The 20,488-nt window shown below is 34.9% G+C and overlaps 2 long non-coding RNA genes across 2 annotated transcripts in view; one reads left to right on the top strand and one right to left on the bottom strand.

The window, feature by feature from the left end:
- LOC106726592 overlaps positions 1-20,488 on the top strand; it is a 197,843-nt gene that overhangs the window by 110,295 nt on the left and 67,060 nt on the right. The window lies entirely within an intron of this gene.
- LOC106726593 lies at positions 1,721-19,658 on the bottom strand. The gene is made up of 3 exons (XR_001362657.1): positions 19,573-19,658; positions 3,200-3,272; positions 1,721-1,874 (listed from the first exon to the last, which is right to left on the bottom strand). It is a non-coding gene; the product is annotated as an uncharacterized LOC106726593 (long non-coding RNA).

Below are 20,488 nucleotides of genomic sequence, written 5' to 3'. Positions count from 1 at the left end.
TTTAAGCCTTTTTTTTTTTTTTTAGTTGTCTTCCCATGATACCAATCATGCAGGGGAATTGGAGGCACTACCTCATTACTGCCAAATAGAAATTTGGTTTCCTTGCTCAGCCGCCATAAATGGGAGACCTCCTAGTTGCTGATGGATGAGTGTTAGACTGTCAGCTTCCTATTGGTCCTCCATTTATGCCTCTCAGGTTGAGAGGCATAGGAATATGTATTTATTGCACCTCACACAGCTCCCTCTGACACTATGAGGAAAGAGTAGGAGCACTGTTCACACTGGTAGAGATAAAATTCCTAACTCTCCACTAGATCTCTTCTTATACCACCTTAGGGCAATGGGTGGGGTTAGTAGTACATGTTTTCTTAGTGGTTTCCACTGACTTCTCAAGCAGAAGTGGGCATCATTACTTCATGTCAGAGATGAAAGTGCACTTGCCTAGTCAGCCTTCTCTGACATCACCCCAGGGGGTGTTGGGGTGCCTTATTACAGCCATGCAAGGGTGGAAGTCTAGGCTCTCTGCTTAGCATTTGGTGGTAGGATTGCATGTGGTTTGTCTGTGCTTTTCTGTGGAGTAGAACAGTTATTGTTTAAGTTTCCTGGTATTGCCATGTTTTCCCTTTACTGGTCTCCTTCTGATTTTTTGTCTATACTTGTTGGTGTTTCCTGGTTGATCATTTCTTCAACTCTTAGCCTGGAATAAATGAAGTAAAACAAACCAACCATACAAACATACAAAAAAACCACTGAACTCACCTGTGTTGTTCCTTAGAATTTGAAGTTTTAGCCATTTGCCATCTTCTCTACCTTTTGAGCCTCCTTCTATTTGATGAACACTCCATCTTCCTAGAAACAGAAGTAATGAATATGTTAAAAATTTTAAATATGTATATCCATAAATAATGATTTTCTGAAAATTTTCTACCTTTAAAACCTATGGCCATTACAAGGCTTACTGTCAGAAGTGAAGGGAGAGTAGCTAGCAACTAAAAGAATGGATCTGTTGATAAGCTTTGGTTGATTTTACTGTGTTGACCTTTTTATTGTAAGGGAAGAAAGAAGTCTTGATTTTCTTGGCATAGATAAAAAAAATTTATTTCCTTTTCTAAATCATAACAGCTTTCTTTCTATATCAGGACATGTGTTTTGAAGAAATGAATCTTGACAATCAAACTATTGATAGAAAAGACTAGGATTTTTCTTACCTTATAATATACAAAAATTTTAATTTCAAGGGGAGGCCCTTTAAAGGGTTGAGCCAGAACAGAGGTAAGAATCTTTTGGATGTATTCTTGCTTCATCTCCTGCCTTGCTCAAGTTGAAAGGAAAATGAAAAATGAGGGGAATCATGCTGTACGTCCTTTTTCAAACAGGGAGACCACTTTACAGGAAGTGTCATAGTAATAACAGTAGTCACTACAAAGTAGATATAAAGAGAGCTAGAAGTAGCTCCACTGTACTTTACTAAAGTGAAGTGCAGAACTTCTTTTTCCCGCCCAGGGGGAAGGGTAAATGAGAATTGACAGCCACTGAGCTTGAAATGGGGCAGCAATAGCAAGGGGTAAGAGATGACGTAGTGCTGTGACAGAGGTCAGGGGTTGATAACTAATCTAGAGGCCAGATGGAGAATGTGAATGAGATTCAGAGGTTGGGTAGAGTGAGCTAAGGTTGAGGTGGAGCTGAGTTAGTGGAGGGAAGAAGCTGTACTTGATTCCTACTGTGTATCTGAGAAGTGAAACCGAGGAGCACATCCAGTCCATGTGTAAAAATTTCATCTCCATGAAGGCCAGTGAGAAATCAGAGGAACAGCAAAGGAGTTGTTCAGCTTGGGCACAGTTTCCTGTTGTGTTTCCTTATATCTAAACTCCAATCTGGAGAAGAAAAGTTACAAACATTTGTGACAAGAAAATTAATACTTAAATAGAATTGTCACCTTGCAATTTAATAAATATTTATCCATACAAGGCTGAAACAAACAAACCTAAATGAGAACAAGCTAATATAACTTTAAAAGGCAAGTTTTGTTTGTTTTTATTCTATGGATTATGGACTTAAAATGAATATTATAAAACTAAAGAAGTGGCAATAGTTGTACATGGAATAGTATGTGGTATATCACTGTTTTTGCACACCACTCTCTTCATCCTCACATCCAAATCACATACCTGCAAGAGGCATTCAGTTACCATAAATGCTTTGCATTGGATGGGAGAAAGTATGTGCTAAGCTACTTATATTGGATATTAGTGTACAACTGCCTACTTAGATTACCTTGTCAAATACTGTACAGATACTCAAAACAGCCCAACAAAGTATCTAGTGTGGCACTCTTACTGAATAGAGCTATCTCCTCCCCTTGAAGCAGATTGAATCATTTTTGAACCAGTTATAAGTGTTAGGAAGTACTTTCTGATATAAAGCCTAAATTATCTCCTTGTAACCTCTATAAATGGTCTTAGTTTACCTTTCAGATGCTACTGAAAAAAAAAAGTCTATCTTTTTTCAAACTTCCTTTAAATGCTTGAAAATGACTGTGTTATACTCCTAGTAATTTACTATTGAGATGGTTTTGTCTTTCCTTATTATGCTCATATTACCCTTGAATGAGTGTTATTTTGTACTTCCCACTTCAATTGTGGCAGTAAGGATGACACACAGCATTTCTTGTGAAATGTGGCCAGCTCCAAACATAGAGGTGACTATTTCTAAACAACACATTATCTCCTTGTAACCTCTATAAATGGTCTTAGTTTACCTTTCAGATGCTACTGAAAAAAAAAAGTCTATCTTTTTTCAAACTTCCTTTAAATGCTTGAAAATGACTGTGTTATACTCCTAGTAATTTACTATAGAGACGGTTTTGTCTTTCCTTATTACTCTCATATTACCCTTGAATGAGTGTTATTTTGTACTTTCCACTTCAATTGTAGCAGTAAGGATGAGACACAGCATTTCTTGTGAAATGTGGCCAGCTCCCAACATGGAGGTGACTCTTTCTAAACAACATTGGATCACTTGATTTGTAATCTTAATCTGATAGACTTTATTTTCTTTTTCATAAGTAGTGGTGTATTTTATAAAATTCTGTACATTTTCTATGCACATAGTATAGAAGTTTCTTAAAAAGTAAAATTATCTGAAGGGGTTCATTGGTGTCATGACAAGGAATAGTCAGATTCCCAATTATCACACCTACCATGATGAAATTCACATCTGGGGAGGACTCTGCAACAGGCAGAAGGAATCAAATAAACAAATGAGTCTGGATCCTAAAAGAGATCAAAAGATTGGTGTTAATCACTGATGCCAATCACCTTCAGAAAGGGATTCAGATATATAACTACCTAGAAACTATATGTAACCACAAAGGCTAATTAGTAGGCTTTTTGGGGGTTGCAGAAGGAATCACATCCTTGGTGAATATATCTCAATATAAGGTTTTTACTTAATAAACAAGAAATGTAATCTCATTGAACCCAGGTAGACTGATCTTCCTTAAACTGTAAGAGACTGATATGTGAACATGGGTAATAATTTCTTAATTTAGGGTGAGGGAATCTCCTTTCCAGTGTCAGCTGTTGCCTGCTATGTGGGTCATACCCCTTTCTAGTGCTGAGGATAAATTAGCCATTAGTTTGGCATGACAATGTGGTAACTAACAAAATAAATAATCCTTAAAAAAAAAGGAAGGAAGGAAGGAAAGAAGAAAGAAAAGAAAGGAAAGGAAGAAGGAAGAGAAAAGGAAGAGAAAGGAAGAGAAAGGAAGAGAAAGGAAGAGAAAGGAAGAGAAAGGAAGAGAAAGGAAGAGAAAGGAAGAGAAAGGAAGAGAAAGGAAGAGAAAGGAAGAGAAAGGAAGAGAAAGGAAGAGAAAGGAAGAGAAAGGAAGAGAAAGGAAGAGAAAGGAAGAGAAAGGAAGAGAAAGGAAGAGAAAGGAAGAGAAAGGAAGAGAAAGGAAGAGAAAGGAAGAGAAAGGAAGAGAAAGGAAGAGAAAGGAAGAGAAAGGAAGAGAAAGGAAGAGAAAGGAAGAGAAAGGAAGAGAAAGGAAGAGAAAGGAAGAGAAAGGAAGAGAAAGGAAGAGAAAGGAAGAGAAAGGAAGAGAAAGGAAGAGAAAGGAAGAGAAAGGAAGAGAAAGGAAGAGAAAGGAAGAGAAAGGAAGAGAAAGGAAGAGAAAGGAAGAGAAAGGAAGAGAAAGGAAGAGAAAGGAAGAGAAAGGAAGAGAAAGGAAGAGAAAGGAAGAGAAAGGAAGAGAAAGGAAGAGAAAGGAAGAGAAAGGAAGAGAAAGGAAGAGAAAGGAAGAGAAAGGAAGAGAAAGGAAGAGAAAGGAAGAGAAAGGAAGAGAAAGGAAGAGAAAGGAAGAGAAAGGAAGAGAAAGGAAGAGAAAGGAAGAGAAAGGAAGAGAAAGGAAGAGAAAGGAAGAGAAAGGAAGAGAAAGGAAGAGAAAGGAAGAGAAAGGAAGAGAAAGGAAGAGAAAGGAAGAGAAAGGAAGAGAAAGGAAGAGAAAGGAAGAGAAAGGAAGAGAAAGGAAGAGAAAGGAAGAGAAAGGAAGAGAAAGGAAGAGAAAGGAAGAGAAAGGAAGAGAAAGGAAGAGAAAGGAAGAATTGAGCTCAGCTGGACTACTCTGCTGGAAGCTGTAGCAGCTGATGGGGGCCCATTTTTCTTTGCAAGCCTATCATGACCTTCCCTGGTCCAAGTTTTTCTTATCCTCATTTAAGTAGAGGGCTAGCTGGAAAACACTATTCTCAAAGTGTGGCAGAGATAAAAGGGTCTCTCCCAGGTATCCTAAGAGACTGACACACCGTTGCTTCTCCTCCATCCACTGGCCAAAGGAAATCATTTGGCCAAGCCCCAAACCAAGGAATGGAGCAGTGTTGTAATGAAGTTTCAACCAAGGTAAGGATGATGAAGGGCTTCCCCTGTTAAGACCAGAATTTGATCAGAATAATGGTCGATGTGCCCGAGTTCCTGCTGCTACTTTGAAGGTCCTAATTTGTCCACTTGATGTGAAATAAACTTACATCCTAAAACTTGAGTTAAGACCAGAATTTGATCAGAATAATGGTCGATGTGCCTGAGTTCCTGCTGACTACTTTGAAGGTCCTAATTTTTCCACTTGATGTGAAATAAACGTACATCCCAAAACTTGAGCAACTCTGAATGTACAGAGGAAAAAATAGAAATGGGATAAATATGGAGAATTCCACATACTTGTACTTATCCTTTTCGTGTTTGCACTTCTGAATTCATTGTACTTGTTTCAAACATATAGTCTTTATTTTTCAAGGCACTGTTTATCAGATCATTTGCTATCTTAAATAACAGAATCTACTTTTTAATAAGTCTGTCAGAAAACACAGGATGAAATAACAATGCCTAAAAGGTCTAATTTAAGGTTTTCCTCTAAGATGTCATTAAATTTTTGAGAAATTAACCTTTATCCAAAATGTTGGATGTTCTTCTGAATGAATCAATATAAATACCATAGTTTCCAAGTTCCAATGAATAGCCTTTAAGTATAGAAGTTTGCAAAATCAGAGTGGACTATCTGTTGTTCTGACTTATTTTCTACAAAGAAACTCAGATTTTCTGATAGTTTTTCTTTTTCTTGAAGATATGTTGAGTTTCTTTTTTATCCTTATAATTGACATAAAAATAATTTCAGATGTACTTTCTGAGTTCAGCAAATCCTTTTAATCAATAGACATTTTGATGAATCCTACATGGGCTTTTCATTATAGTCATATATTACAAGCCATCTGACATCCCTTTGCTTTGGATTAATAGGATCAATCAATTATTTTTCAAAAGCTTAATATGATCCTTATTTTTATCTTGACTTTTGCCCCATATATTATTGTTTTCTTCTTATTGATATGCTACAGAAGTGTAGGTTTTATTATTCTTCCTATTTCCACATTCTACAGAGGAAAGTGATGAGCTTATACCTCATCCTTTCTGCATTAATTATGGAAAAACATATTGTTTACATTTCTTGGAAATACATTGAAAGATTTGTGCTGCAGCATTAACCACAGTTATTGCAGTGCTATCACTGCAGCTTTGGCATAACTTGAGTATTACTGACTTAGCCCATATAACAGTGAGTGCCTCGTCTTCTCAGGTTTTCTCTTCCAGCTTGTTATATGCCTAGCAAAGTGCTTTGCTCAAAGTAGTGGATGGTAATAAATACAAGTGGATGGTAATAAATATTTAACATAATAAATTTTTATTATGTTAAAGACCTTTTCAAAATTCCCATTTGCCTAGAGAGTAAATGGCTTCAAATGCTTCTTGACTTGTTGTTTCCTTCCTAATAGTTTAGTATCTCCCATCTGTGCAAGAAAACACCATAAAACTGTTTTTTCAATTTTTTTTCCTCAAAAGTTAAAGAAATTTAGGGTTTATGCAATAATACTCTACAATGATACTAATGTTTATAATGATAAAAAAGGATCTTTAAAATATTTTTTCACAGTTCTTCAGGAAATACTACAATCATCCTCAACCTGAACACATCTATACTTCTAAGTTTTAAATAGTATATGCAACTCATGTACTTGTATTTTTCATACATTATTTCCCAAATATGTACCGAGTCTTCATATTTATAACTTCTAGTATCCACATCATGTTTCATGAAATTGATATTCACAGTGAGAATAATGTGTTTTTTAATTATGTTTTTTATTTACTTTGTTATTATGCCACAAGTCTTTTATAAACATCAGCTTATTTATCTTTTCTTAAAACATATAAGTAAATTCCCAGGACCTAGCTATCAGCGCATTCTTATTTAGTTATATGTGGTTTAATTTTATTTTTGTAAACTATTAGGTCAATAAAATAAAACACCAGTAATATATTTGAAAAAGATCAAAGTCAAAATAAGGAACATTTTAAGCCTTTAAGCAAATTTATTGGCCACTACTATAGACATTATAGAGAGTACCATTTCATGACTGTTACTTTGTTGATTTTTTTTATTTAAACTTGTTCCCAGGTCTGGGATTTAGAATTGAGGTGTACTCGATCACCTGATTAATCCAGATATTAATATTACAACAAAAATATTAATTCCAGAGAACATCTTACATTGATCATCCCCATTTTACATATTGGTGTCTGCCAATGATTCTTTTGGGTACATAACTGGAAATGTGTTCTCCAAGCCTCTTAAAATGGAGTGCTTTCCCAGTGAGTTCTTATATAAGAAACTGCCAGTCTTCCTGTCATCTTCCTCTCCTATGTCAGCCTGACACATCCCTTCATCTACTGAGCAAGACAGCCTTCCTGTTCCTGTCAGCTTGACCAAACTTTAGACCAGCTTCTTCCTCAGGGGAGGCCCCTGACCTCACTCTTCTTAGAGCACTTACCTCAGAAAACTTGGAATTGTAAATTCTCTCCCTGCTGCTTTGACATGTAAATCTTCTCCCAGACTTTTGTCAGCTTTACAACCTAGGAGTGTCTTTCTCACAGACTAGGAGCCATCCCTTTGAAAGGTTATCACCAAGAAAGATAGTGTGTCGGTCTGTGTAAGAAGGTGGAAGCCTGAGTGAGCACCAATTAGCAGACACAGCTGGTCTAATAACATTGACCAACTACTCTTTCACTTCCCTCAGTACTTTTCCTCCAGCTCACCCAGTGCTCCCTCCAAGATTAAATGCTCGCTCTTACTGCAGTAGTCTTAAATAATGTCTTGACTGTTTAACTCTGTACAATTTTTCTATTACTCACACATGTTTATATAGCTATAATTTATATCTATCTTGCTATTTCTTTGTAGAACCTTGACTAGTATATATGCAAAGTGAATCTAGCAGCATGTGATAGCAACAACAGTTTCATCTTAAAGAATCATTCCACTATAATTTTTATTTTATATTTCAGTTCTTATTTTTGTATTTCAAAGGCCATCATTGCTGTGGAAATTGTGAATTTTTCTCTTTAAATATTGAATGATATACAATGTGAAAATGTGGGAATCATTTGCCAGCAGGTAAAGGAGATCTTTGTCAGTTGGACTTTGCATGATTGTTCAGTCATTTTCTGCCTCCCAGGGATCCTATGCTTCTTTGGGCACTACTGTTAGGTAGGAGGATTGGAAAAGAAATGGAGGAAGTGGATGGATAAGCTACAGTGTGTAATTCCTTCTCTTGAGTAATAATAGAGCGGAGGTGGCAACAGATAAGACATGAATGAGAAAACTGACCTTAGGATATGTTAGACCTAAGTATTTAGAATTAGATTAAATATTATTTTTCATTCAACAGTAACACAAAACTAACTGTGTAGGGGTAAGATATGTACTTATTATGCTGAAATTCTGATAATAGGGCACATTGATTAAAGGTACCCTATTTCATCATTTTCTTAAAGGCTTATGCCAACCTGAAAATTGTAATTATAAAGAACAATCAAATCTTAAAGCAACAGATGTGAGTGCATACATTAAAGGAATAAGTCACTTATTTCATATATACCATAACATAAAAATATAAGGAGTGCAGAAAAGTAAACCAATCTATATATATAAACGCCTAATATGCTAAGTGTCCCACCAATCAGTCAACCATTCGGTTGACCGCTCGACCAGTCGCTATGACACACACTGACCACAAGGGGGCAGATGCTCCAACCAGTAAGGGACTGGGCGAGACGGGCTGGACATGCCCTGGAGCCAATCTCCTGCAGTTCCTCCCAGGCCTCTAAAATATTACTTCTAATTAATTTCCTTTCAATATGCATGAATTTGTGCACCAGGCCTCTGGTATATTAATAAAACCATAAAGACTGGCTTATTATACAGTGAGGTACTATTAACTGTTAACAAGGCTGTGGGAAAGAGAAATTCTAACACATCTATAATAATAAAAGCATAATATGCTAATTAGACTGGACAGCCAAATGACCTTGCGGACGTCGTTCCGAACATCTTTCTGGATGAAGCTGCGGCAGCGGGGACTGAGGCAGAGGCAGTTAGGGGCAATCAGGCAGGCAGGCAGGTAAGCAGTTAGGGGCAATTAGGCAGGCAGGTGAGTGATTAGGGGTGAGCGGGGACTGAGGCAGAGGCAGTTAGGGGCAATCAGGCAGGCAGGCAAATGGTTAGGGGCGATCAGGCAGGCAGGCAGGCAGGCGAGTGGTTAGGAGCCAGCGGTCCCGGATTGCGAGAGGGATGTCTGACTGCCCCAAGGGGTCCTAGATTGCGAGAGGGTGCAGGCTGGGCTGAGGGACCACCCTCCCTGCCCCCTCCCCGTGCATGAATTTCATGCACTGGGCCTCTAGTTAATTATAAGTGTGTGAATTAAATAGATTACTGTGGAAAAGTTTTGGCAAGATTTTGTTATGTTAATGATGAATATACCCCATAAACAGCATTTCAAGATCTATACCTTCTAAGGGCAAACTTGCATTTGTGTACAATTAAACCTGTACAAGCATTTTTATTTTATTTGTATTAATAACAGGTAAAATTTGAACTACACAACCACAACTAAATATACAACTAGGGAAAATATATAAACAAAACCCAGCATTTTACCATAGTTTATTTATACAATATAGTCAAAATGGGCAAGTCAGGTCTATATTTGTCAATATAAACCAATCTTGACAACAGTATGTATCTCGGTGCTTAGAGAAAGGATGTTACACAATTTAAATGTAACACAACCTGTGATTGTAAAAAATGAAACAAAACATTACAGTATTATCTACAGATTCATATATATGCTTCAAATTTCTTTAAAGCATGCCCTGCAGATGATGTATTAACTTCAGCACAGGAAGTGGAGAGAGGACAATTGACTGAACAGAGAAATGTCAACTTATTTTCAATATTTATTTCTTAAAATCTGAATCGAATATGCAAATAGTGTTATAGTAGACCTTGTCACTTTTAGCCTACCTATATCATTATAGTTGTAATACATTTCTTATTGATGGCATACAGCTGTTTCACTTGATTTTAAATTGTTTTGATAAAATCTGTCAATTGATATTTTTAGATTACTTACTTAAATATGATTATAGTGTAGATATAGGTTTACCATTTTGTTTTCTGTTCATTCTTATCTTTGTTCTATTTCTCTAAAATCTTTTTTTGGTTTATAAAAGAGATTTAGTATTCTATTTTAATTTCTATATTGTGATTTAATAAATCTCTGTATAGATTTTAGTTGTTACGATGGTTTTTAAAATATATAAATACTCTTCATAGTCTATTTAAAATCAGCCTTTTCTACTTGAATTAGAATGTAGAAATATTACCACCAGCAGATGTTCTCACCCTCTTTCTTTTAGGTATAGTTGTCATAGGTACTATATCTACCTATGTTGAAAACTTCATTAGACACTGTTTTTATTTGGTTTCAACTGTCAAAAATATTTTGAACAATTTAGAGAATAGTCTATTTAATTTACATGGCTTATTTACAGTTTCTCTCACTTTCCTCAAACTTAATTTTCCAAGATTGCTTCTGATATTTTCTTCTATATTAATAATTTTCTTTAGCAATGCTTTTAGATTAGGTTTGTTGGCTATGTTTTTCAGTTTTCTTTCATCACAGAATGTTGTCACTTTACCTTCATTACTTAAAAAACATTTTCACTGGATGCAGAATTCTGGGTTTACAGGTATTTCCACTTATTGCTGTAAAAGATGTGCTACTTAAGTCAATGAATGAATGGATAAAGATGTGAGATACTGATATTATGGAATGTTATTCAGCAGTGAGAAAGAAGGAAATATTTTCATTTACAACATGGGTGAACCTGAAGTCCATTGGGCTGAGTGAAACAAGCCAGACAAAGACAGCTACTATATGATTTCACTACATGTGGAATATTAAAAATAAAATAAAGTTTAACTCATAGAAGCCAAGAATAGAATGGTGGTTACAAGGTGCTGGGGTGGGGAAATAGGTGTTGGTTAAAGGGTGCAATGTTGCAGTTATGTAGGATGAATAAGTCTGGTGATGCAATATAAAGGCATACTGATTATATTTAATAATACTGTATTGAGCACTGGAAATATGTCAAGAGAGTAGATTTCAGGTGTACTCATCACACACATAAAAAATAACTGTTAGGAGCTGATATATTATCTTGGCTGTAGCAACCATTTAATATATATAATGTATAATACATCATATATAGTTTGTGTAATATATACAATAAAGTCATGTTGCACACCTTAAATATATATACAATGTATATAGTGTGTGAATATGTATATGTGTGTATATCTGTATACATATATACATATACATATACATACATATATATGCATACATATGTGCCACTTCATTCTGTTGCCACTTCATTCTGTCCCCATGCTTTTGATGAGAAATCTAGTCATTTAAATTGTTTCCTATAGTTAGTATGTCAGTTTTCTCTGGTTGCTTTTCTTTGTATTTAGTTTTATCAGTTTGATTATGATGTATCTGGACAAAGAGCTATTGGGCTTATTCCATTCTGGGTTCATTGAGGTCTTTGAATTTGTAATGTCTTGTCTTTCACCAAACTTAAGAATCTCTCATATACAAGGTGGGGCAAAAACAGTTGTGAAAATGTGAAACAGAGTTTATTCTTGATATTATTTACTAATTGTACTATTTTTCGTAAGAACAACTGTAGGCCTACTTTTGCTCCATTTTGTATTATTCTTTAAATACTTTTCAGCACCACATTCTTTCATCTTGCCTTTTGGAACATGAATAACATGAACTATAGAGTACTCATTAATTGTTAGCAGTCCCTGAAGCTCTGTTCATTTTCCGTAGTCCTTTTCTCTGTTATTTAGATTGAATATTTTTTATTGATCTGTCTTGAAGAGCTCATTGACTCTTTTTTCTTTCATTTTCATTCTCCTGTTGAAATCATCCAGTGAGATTTTTATTCTCATTGAAATTTTCAATCATAATATTTCCACTTGTTTATTTCTTAATCTTCTCTTTAATTACTAGCCCTTTTTATTTTTCTATTTTCATAAGAATGTTCAGAATCACTTATTTGAGCATTTTGATAATAGTCACTTTAAAGTCTTTATCAGAGATAAAAGCTTATCTATGTCATTTTGGTATGTTGAATTTTTTTATATGTCAAATAATTTTAAATTATAACCTGATTATTTTTAGTATTTCATCGTACAACTGGGTCTGAAGTCCCGTGGATAATGTTAATATTTTTGTATTAGTAGGCAATCAAGATAGTTAAGGTCAGGAACCAAATTCTAACATTCTAGTTTCATTTTTAGTTTATTTTTCCAAACCTTTGCGTGCTTTCAAATTGATCCGAGATGTGTGTCACTCAAGTGATCATTCTGGAACCTGATGACTGTCTGTTCAGTGGTTCAGTTCTTGAAGTTTTGATAGGCTAATTAAGAACAAATCTATGCATGGTTAGGTAGGAGGTGAGTCTAGGAGTTTATAAACAAACTAGAGCATCACTTTCCTGAGCTTCCTTCATTCCGGTGCTCCCCAGTGCTCTCCTGTTCCATGAGATGGCCCTTGTCTGTCATTCAGTCAAACACTTGCAGCACTAAGAAATTCACTCTGCAGTACACTTGCATGATGACATCCAGGTCTGACATGGAATGGAGAATGAAAAGCAAGAAAAATAAAACAGTGGGAATGGCCCCATATTTTTAGAACTGCATTTCCACTAAATGAAGAGGGAATTTTCCATTTCTCAGTGTAATTTCCCTTAGATTCCACTGCCACCATGGGGAGTGGCTGGTGGACTGGGCAAGAGAAGAGAGAAAATAAAAAAATAATGTATTTCTATACTCTACTGAGGAAAGAATTCCCTTTCTTGTTCCAAAACAGTATGTTCTTCCTCCATGTGCCTGCTACCATTTCCTTTCTTAGTCCTCAAATTGCTGTTCTCATACATTCTGTCCAGGTTTTATAGTTGAATTTGGTGGCAGAAACCAGATGGAGCATGCTTACTCCATTTTACCCAGAACCAGAATGGACAAATATATTTCTGTTTATAGAAATTTTTAAAGTTATGCTTAAGTATAGAGTTAGATTGCAATAACAAGGACAGTTCAGTGTTTTTTTTATTTTTTAATGTTCTATATTTTATGAAATTTTTGGTTTTGGCCTGTGTTGTTACAATTTATAAACTACTTGTGGTATGCTGTTTGCACAATGACCCTGATTATTCCGCCCATTGTATTTACTAGTATGTTCCTTTCCAATGAATTTATAGATGCACTTACTAAGAGTTTGAGTATATTGCTCTATCCCTGAATCTGAGCTGACCTCATGATTTTCTTTCATATATTGATTGTGGCAGAGTGATAATATGCCCCAGTGAGTGTAGGCATCAAGGGATCTGGCATGCTTTTGCCTCCTGCCAACATCCCCCCCTTCCTATCTCTCTCTCAAATCAAATCATAAAAATAATAAATAAATAAATAATAAATGTAAAATAGGCTTGAGCAGATGAGCTTTGAGATGATGAGAGGTCAATTTACTGTCAAGGAAGGAGAAAAGTGAACAAAATCAAAGCAATTTATTAATAAGTAACTTCAAAGAACTTCAAATTAAAGTGTGCTTTGCAACATTATTCATTTCTATTTTCTAGTATATTGCATTCACTGGCAATTAAATTAAAAGTTCTTCCTCTTGTGGACTTCTCTCTGGGGCATATTTAGACCCCAAAGAATAAACGTTCCTTTTTGAAACAGATGATTTTACATTTAATGAAATTTGTCTTCATTTTTAAGATTTCTAGGCACATTTATTAGACTGTTTTGTATCTGGCATAACATCTGACCTAATTCTAATTTGCAGAACATAATTGGAGCTTAGGGATATCATTATTCATAATACTCTTTCAGTTATAACAAATGAGAGGCAACCTTTGAATAAAAAATGACAATCAAAGGAAACTGTACTGTTCCTTTTCTTCTTCTTAAATGTGAATAAAGACAAAACCAGTCCTTACTTATTGTTGCTGATATTTGACCCCTAAAAATGAATATGGTTTTATTATTCGTAAAGGTCTTGGGAGAGTATTTACTTATACATCTTGGCAGTTTGGTAAAATATACAGTTCATAAATGTATGAGTTTTTAAAAGTGTAATATTCTCCTCTTTCAATTATATTTGAAGAGTGAAAATATGAAGTATATTGTTGGCACATGTTATCATTGCTAATGTGATTTGCTCTCCTAAAATTTGGTAAATTTTTAAATTCATGTATATTTCTTAAGTTGTTGAAAGCCAATTAAAAATTGCTGGAATTTATTGCTGGAAACATTTACTAAGATTGCAAATTTTACTTATAGTCTTAGAGAATTTTGAAATATTAACTCAACTATTTTCAAATGTTATCCTTAAAGAGAGAATTACATACAATAAATGAAGAGAGAATGCTTACCTATGTGCCCTTGACCAGGAATCAAACCCGTGACCCTTCAGTGCATAGACCCACTCTCTAACCCTCTAGCCTTCTAACCACTGAGAGACACGGATGGGTCTATTTGATTTTTACTTTCTCATATTTTTTTAAATACATTTTTATTGATTTATTGTTATTTTACCATTCTCTTCAAATAACCAACGTTAAAAACCACTTTTTAAGTTTGAATTTTATTCTGTTGTATGCCCAATGGGGACGCACCCGCAACCAAGGCACATGCCTCCGACCAGAATCGAACCCGGGACCCCCCTGGTCCGCAGGCCGACGCTCCATCCACTGAGCCAAACCAGTCAGGGCTCTCATATTTTTTTTTAAATTTGGTTTGTAAAGGGTTTGTTATTTTACCATTTCCTTCAAATAACCAACGTTAAAAACAGTTTTTTAAGTTTGAATTTTATTCTGTTGTATATATGTACCACATTTCCTTTATCCATTCATCCATATTTGACATTTGTTTCCACATCTTCACTATTTTGAATAGTGTTGCAATGAGCATGGGGGGATTATAATATCTTCTGGAGATCAGAGTTTCAACTCTTTTGAGTAAAGAGCCAGAAGTGGGATTGCTGGAGCATATGGTAGTTCTATTTTTAATTTTTAAAGGAAACTCCAAACTGTTTTCCATAGTGGTGACACCACTATGCATACTCACCAACAGTGTGAAAGGACTGCAATTTCTCCATAACTTAGCCAATGCTATTGAGTCTCTTTAAAAAAAAAAAATTCATCCTAAAAGGTATAAGGGGATTTGTCATTGTGGTGTCAATTTGTGTTTTCCTGATAATTAGTAATATTAATCATTGTCTGCATACATGTTGGGCATTTATATGTCTTCTTTGGAGAACTGTCTAGTCAAATCCTTAGCCCATTTTTAAATTGGGTTTTGCATTTTATTTTACTTTAGTTTTGTTTTGTTTGTATTGAGCTGTGCAAGTTCTTTATACATTTTGAAGATTAAACCCTTAAATCAGATATATGGTTTAAAAATATTTTCAACCATTTCATAGGTTGCCTTTTTACTTTGTTGATTATTTATTTTGCTGCAGAAGCTTTTTTTAGTTTGATAAAGTCCCACTTACCTATTTTTGTTTTTGTTACCAGTGCTTTGAATGTCATGAAATCATTGTCAAAACCAGTTATGAAGCTTTTCCCCTGCGTTTTCTTATAGTAGTTTTACATTTTCACATCCTTCTTACATGTCTTTAATCCATTTTGAGTTGATTTTATGATATGGTGTAAGGCAAGGGTACAATTTCATTTTTCTACATGTGGACATTCAGTTTTCCCAGCACAAAAAGATTATCCTATACCTACTGTGAATTGTTGGCACCCTTGTTGAGTATCAGTTGACTATCTATGTGAGGATTCATTTATGGGATCTCTGTTTTGAAACACTGGTGCATATGTCTCTTTTTATACCACTTCCATACTGCTTTGATAACTCTAGTGTTGTAATATATTTTGGAATCAGGAAATGTGATGACTCCAGCTTTGTTCTTTTTTTCTTTTTTTAAAAAGATATATTTTATTGATTTTTTACAGAGAGGAAGAGAGAGGGATAGGGAGTTAGAAACATCAATGAGAGAGAAACACCGATAGCTGCTTTCTGCACACCTCCCACTGGGGATGTGCCCGCAACCAAGGTACATGCCCTTGTCTGGAATCAAACCTGGGACCCTTCAGTCCACAGGCCGACACTCTATCCACTGAGCCAAACCGGTTAGGGCTCCAGCTTTTTCTTTTTTCTCTAGATTTATGTGCCTATTTTGTGGTATTTTTTATTTCACATATATTTTAAAACTCTTCTATTTCTCTAAAATATACCTTAGGTTCTTCATAGAAATTATATTGAATCTACAAAATCTATAGATTATTGTCATTTAATAATATTCTACCAATCCATGATCAGAGGATGTCTTTCCATTTGTTTTGTCTTCATTAATTTCTTTCATCAGTGTTTTTTTTTAATTTATACTATACAAGTCTTTCAATTTATTTCTTAGAATTTTGTGTGTTTTTTTGTGTTATAAATGGCAGGTTTTCCCTAATTTTCTTTTGTAATAACTCATTGTTAGGAAATATAACTGATTTTTGTATGCTGATTTAGTATACTGAATTGGTTTACTAGTTGTAACATTTTTTAAATGAAGTCTTTAGGGTTTTCTACATGTAAAACCATGATAGCTGCAAACAGGGACAGTTTTACTTTACTTCTTTCTGATTTGTATGTCTTTTATTTGTTTTTCTCGTTTAGTAGATCTGGCTGGGACTTCCATTATCATGTTGAATAGAAACAAGAAGAGTAGGCACCCATGCTCTGTTCACGATTTTGAGGAAAAGTTTTCAGTTTTGCTCTTTGAGTATTTTGGTTATGAGCTTTTCATATAAAGGGGTGGGCAAAGTAGGTTTATAGTCATGAGTATATGAAACACAGAGTTAATCATAACCTGCATGTCTTTTTCCATGTGAACAGCTGTAAACCTATTTTTGCCCACTCCATATAATAGCTATGTTGTTTATTGGATACCCATAATTTATTTATCTTGTAATTGGAGGTTTGTACCCTTTCACCAATATCTCCCTGCTTCCTTTACCCTGCCAGTCTTTGGTAAAATTCTAAGAATATTACAGTTTCAAATTTTATATTTGTGGCTTTATTATAAGTTCATTTTTGTGAGGAGTGGTGTAAGAAATTTGGCTTCATTCTTTTGCTTATTATCCAGCTTTCTAAAAAACATTTATTGATGAGACTGTGCTCTTCCTATTGAATATTCTTGTCTCTCTTGTCAAAATTAGTTTATTTTATATGCTAAGGTTTATTTCTGGGCTCTCAATTCTGGTCCAGAATTGGTCTATGTGTCTATTTTTCCCCAGTTACATACTGTTTTGATTACTATAGCTTTGTAAATTTTTTGCAATCAGTGAGTGTGATGCTTCTAAGGTGGTTCTTTTTTTTTTTTAAGATGTAATTTAGATAATCAGGGTCTTTTAAGGTTCCATACAAATTTTAGGATTGTTTTTCTATCAGTGAAACATACCATTGGAGTTCTGATAGGAAATACATTAACTCTATAGATGGCTTTGAGTAGTACAGTTAGTTTAAATAACAGTAATATTTCCAATTTATGAACACAGGGTATCTTTACGTTTGTGTGTCCTTAATTTCTTTAATCAAATTATTTTAGTTTTCATTGTACAGAACTTTCATCTCTTTGGTTTAATTTAGTCTTAATTATTTTATTATTTAGGATGTTATAAAAATAGAAATATTTCTCTATTTTTTTAGATTTTTGTTGTTAGTGTATAGGAACACAACTGATTTCTGTATATTGATAGTATATCTTGCAAGTTTACTGAATTTTTTTTATTGGTTCTAACTGCTTTTGGTGCAATCTTTGGGATTCTGCAAACAAAGATAATTTTATTTCCTTCTTTCCAATTTGAATGCTTTTCATTTATTTTTCCTGCCTGATTAATCTGGTTAGAAATTCCATTCCTATGTTGAATAGGAATAGTGAAATGAGCACCTTTATCTTTCCCTGATCTTAAAGAAAAAACTTTTAACCATTCATAGCTGAGTACAAAGTTAGCTGTGGGCTGGTCATATATGGCCTTTATTATGTTGAGGTATGTTTCTCTTATCCCTAATTTTTAAAGCATTTCTACAATTAAACATGTTGAATTTTGTAAAATGTCGGCGCAGGATGAGATAAAGGATAGAGGAATCTGTGATATGAAATGGAAGTGAATAAAAAATTCACATTTTTAGTTAAAAATGTGTTTGAAATGCAGAGAACGTTGGCTGGTAATAGAAAACATTTGAAACATTTGCCGTAACCGCATAATGAAATAAAAGGATTGCATTTTCTGCTGTCATGAAGCTATTTAATAGAAGAAATGGGCAGTAAGGTAGTTGTGCCTCACTGTGTTTAATCTTCCTAAACTCTCCCAGGGGAATTTCCTTCAGTTAGTTCCTGTTACTTAATTAGTCCCTTGTGGGAAAGTGCACATAAACTACTGTACTTGGTACAGTTTCCCAGGGGCATGCAGATGCCGGTCCATGTGCTGAAAACAAAGCTGAGAGCAAGTCTCAGGTCACTAGACTGCTCTCCAGGCCTTGGGCAGGAATTCCGCTATGTCAATACTGAAGCCACTTTGACATATTCCTTCCACAACTTTAATTTGTGTGCAAGTAAATCATGTGATATTTGAAGATGTTATTAAAAGTGAATGATTTCATATTGTGATTGCTATTCCTATCAGGAACGCTTTCTAAAAGATACCCCATGTGGATTAAACTCTCCAAGGGAAACCTTTGTTGTTTCTTGGTCTGTCCCGTAATAAAATGTCAAAGGAAAGATGATAAGGAAACAAATTGCTTAAGGTGGTATATTAGGCATGATCAACCTTTGAGGTTTTATCTCTACAAACAGATCAAATTGGAGCTTAAAATTCTGATTTAATTTGTCCTGCCTTCCACGTCTAGAGGCAGACTGATGTAGATTAATATCCAATGGCCTTTAAAAAGGATAACACAAAGCTTCTTTGCTACTCTGTCTCCACGTTCTGATCAATAATTTCCCTTTGGGTGCTTACTGCCTTTCAAAACAAAATCCCTCAGCCTGGCTCTGTGCCATGTCAGCCTCATTTAAAAACAAAAGTGGGGGTGGGGGATGTCAGTCAATAAAATGCTACCACTTATTTCCCCTGAAACTTAGTATAGGGAGAATAACAATAAGTGTTTTTTTCCTATCATCCCATCTAGAAACAATGAAAGTATCTTTATTATTTAAAATGATATCAGTATGAATATAAAATACATATTGGGCAGGTCATCTTATATTCTCTAAATTTATATTGATTCTTTTAAAAGAAAAATAATCATCAAAAATATGTGACTTGATTGATCGTTTATGAATTGGACTCTATATGCCTGCCAAATATGTATACACATATCCATGTTTATGTGTTCCTTAGAGCAGAAAAACCTGATTTTAAATTCTGATAATTGTTTCTGTGAGTTCATTAGGATATAAAAATAGCAACAAGTATATACAAATGGATTGACATATATGAAGACTTTTAAGAAAAAAAAAGGAATCTTTATTCTTCAATGAAACAAAAGAACTGTATTATACTCACCTGTCCTAAAATTGTTGTAACAGAGCAAAGTTAAATAGACTCAGCATAAATAACTTGTTCATGGGTAGGAATGTGTTGAATAGAAATTATTTTAATTGATATTCTTCTTTTTTTTTTTAGAGAGAGAGAGAGAGAAAGAGAGATTAATTTGTTGCTCCACTTTGTTCATGCATTCATTGATTACTTTTGCATGTGCCCTGATCGGGGATTGAACCCATAACCCTGACATATCCGAACAATGCTCTAACTAACTGAGCTACCTGGCCAAGGTTGAAATTCTTTATTTTAAATAATCCTTTATTGTTGTTGAAAGTATTACATATGTCCCCTTTTTCCTTCATTGACCCCTTCAGTCCCCCCAGGCCCTCCCCCCTCCCTCACCCCAGGCTATCAGCACTCTATTGTCTATGTCCATGGGTTACGCATATATGCATACAAGGCTTTGGTTATTACTTCCCATCCACCCACCCTCCCCTGCCTTCCCTCTGAGATTCTGCATTCTGCTCCATGCTTCCATGTCTCTGGATCCACTCCATTCATCAGTTTCTTTTGTTACTTAGATTCCACATATAAGTGCGATCATGTGATACTGGTCTTTCTCTGACTGACTTATTTCACTTACATGATACTCTCCAGGTCCCTCCATGCTGTCTCAAAGGGTAAGAGATTCTTCCTTTTCACTGGTGCATAGTATCCCATGGTATAAATGTACCACAGTTTTTTTATCCACTCATCTACTGATGGGCATTTGGGCTGTTTCCACATATTAGCTATTGTAAATTGTGCTGCTATGAACATAGGGGTACATACATTCTTTCTGATTGGGTGCTTCGGATTTCTTAGGATATATTCCTAGAAGTGGGATCTGGGTCAAATGGCAGTTCCATATTTACTTTTTTGAGGAAACTCATTCTGT

This window comes from Myotis brandtii, unplaced genomic scaffold, assembly GCF_000412655.1.
Source record: "Myotis brandtii unplaced genomic scaffold, ASM41265v1 scaffold1076, whole genome shotgun sequence".
NCBI lineage: Eukaryota > Metazoa > Chordata > Mammalia > Chiroptera > Vespertilionidae > Myotis > Myotis brandtii.
This window is presented reverse-complemented; position numbering and strand designations above follow the sequence as displayed.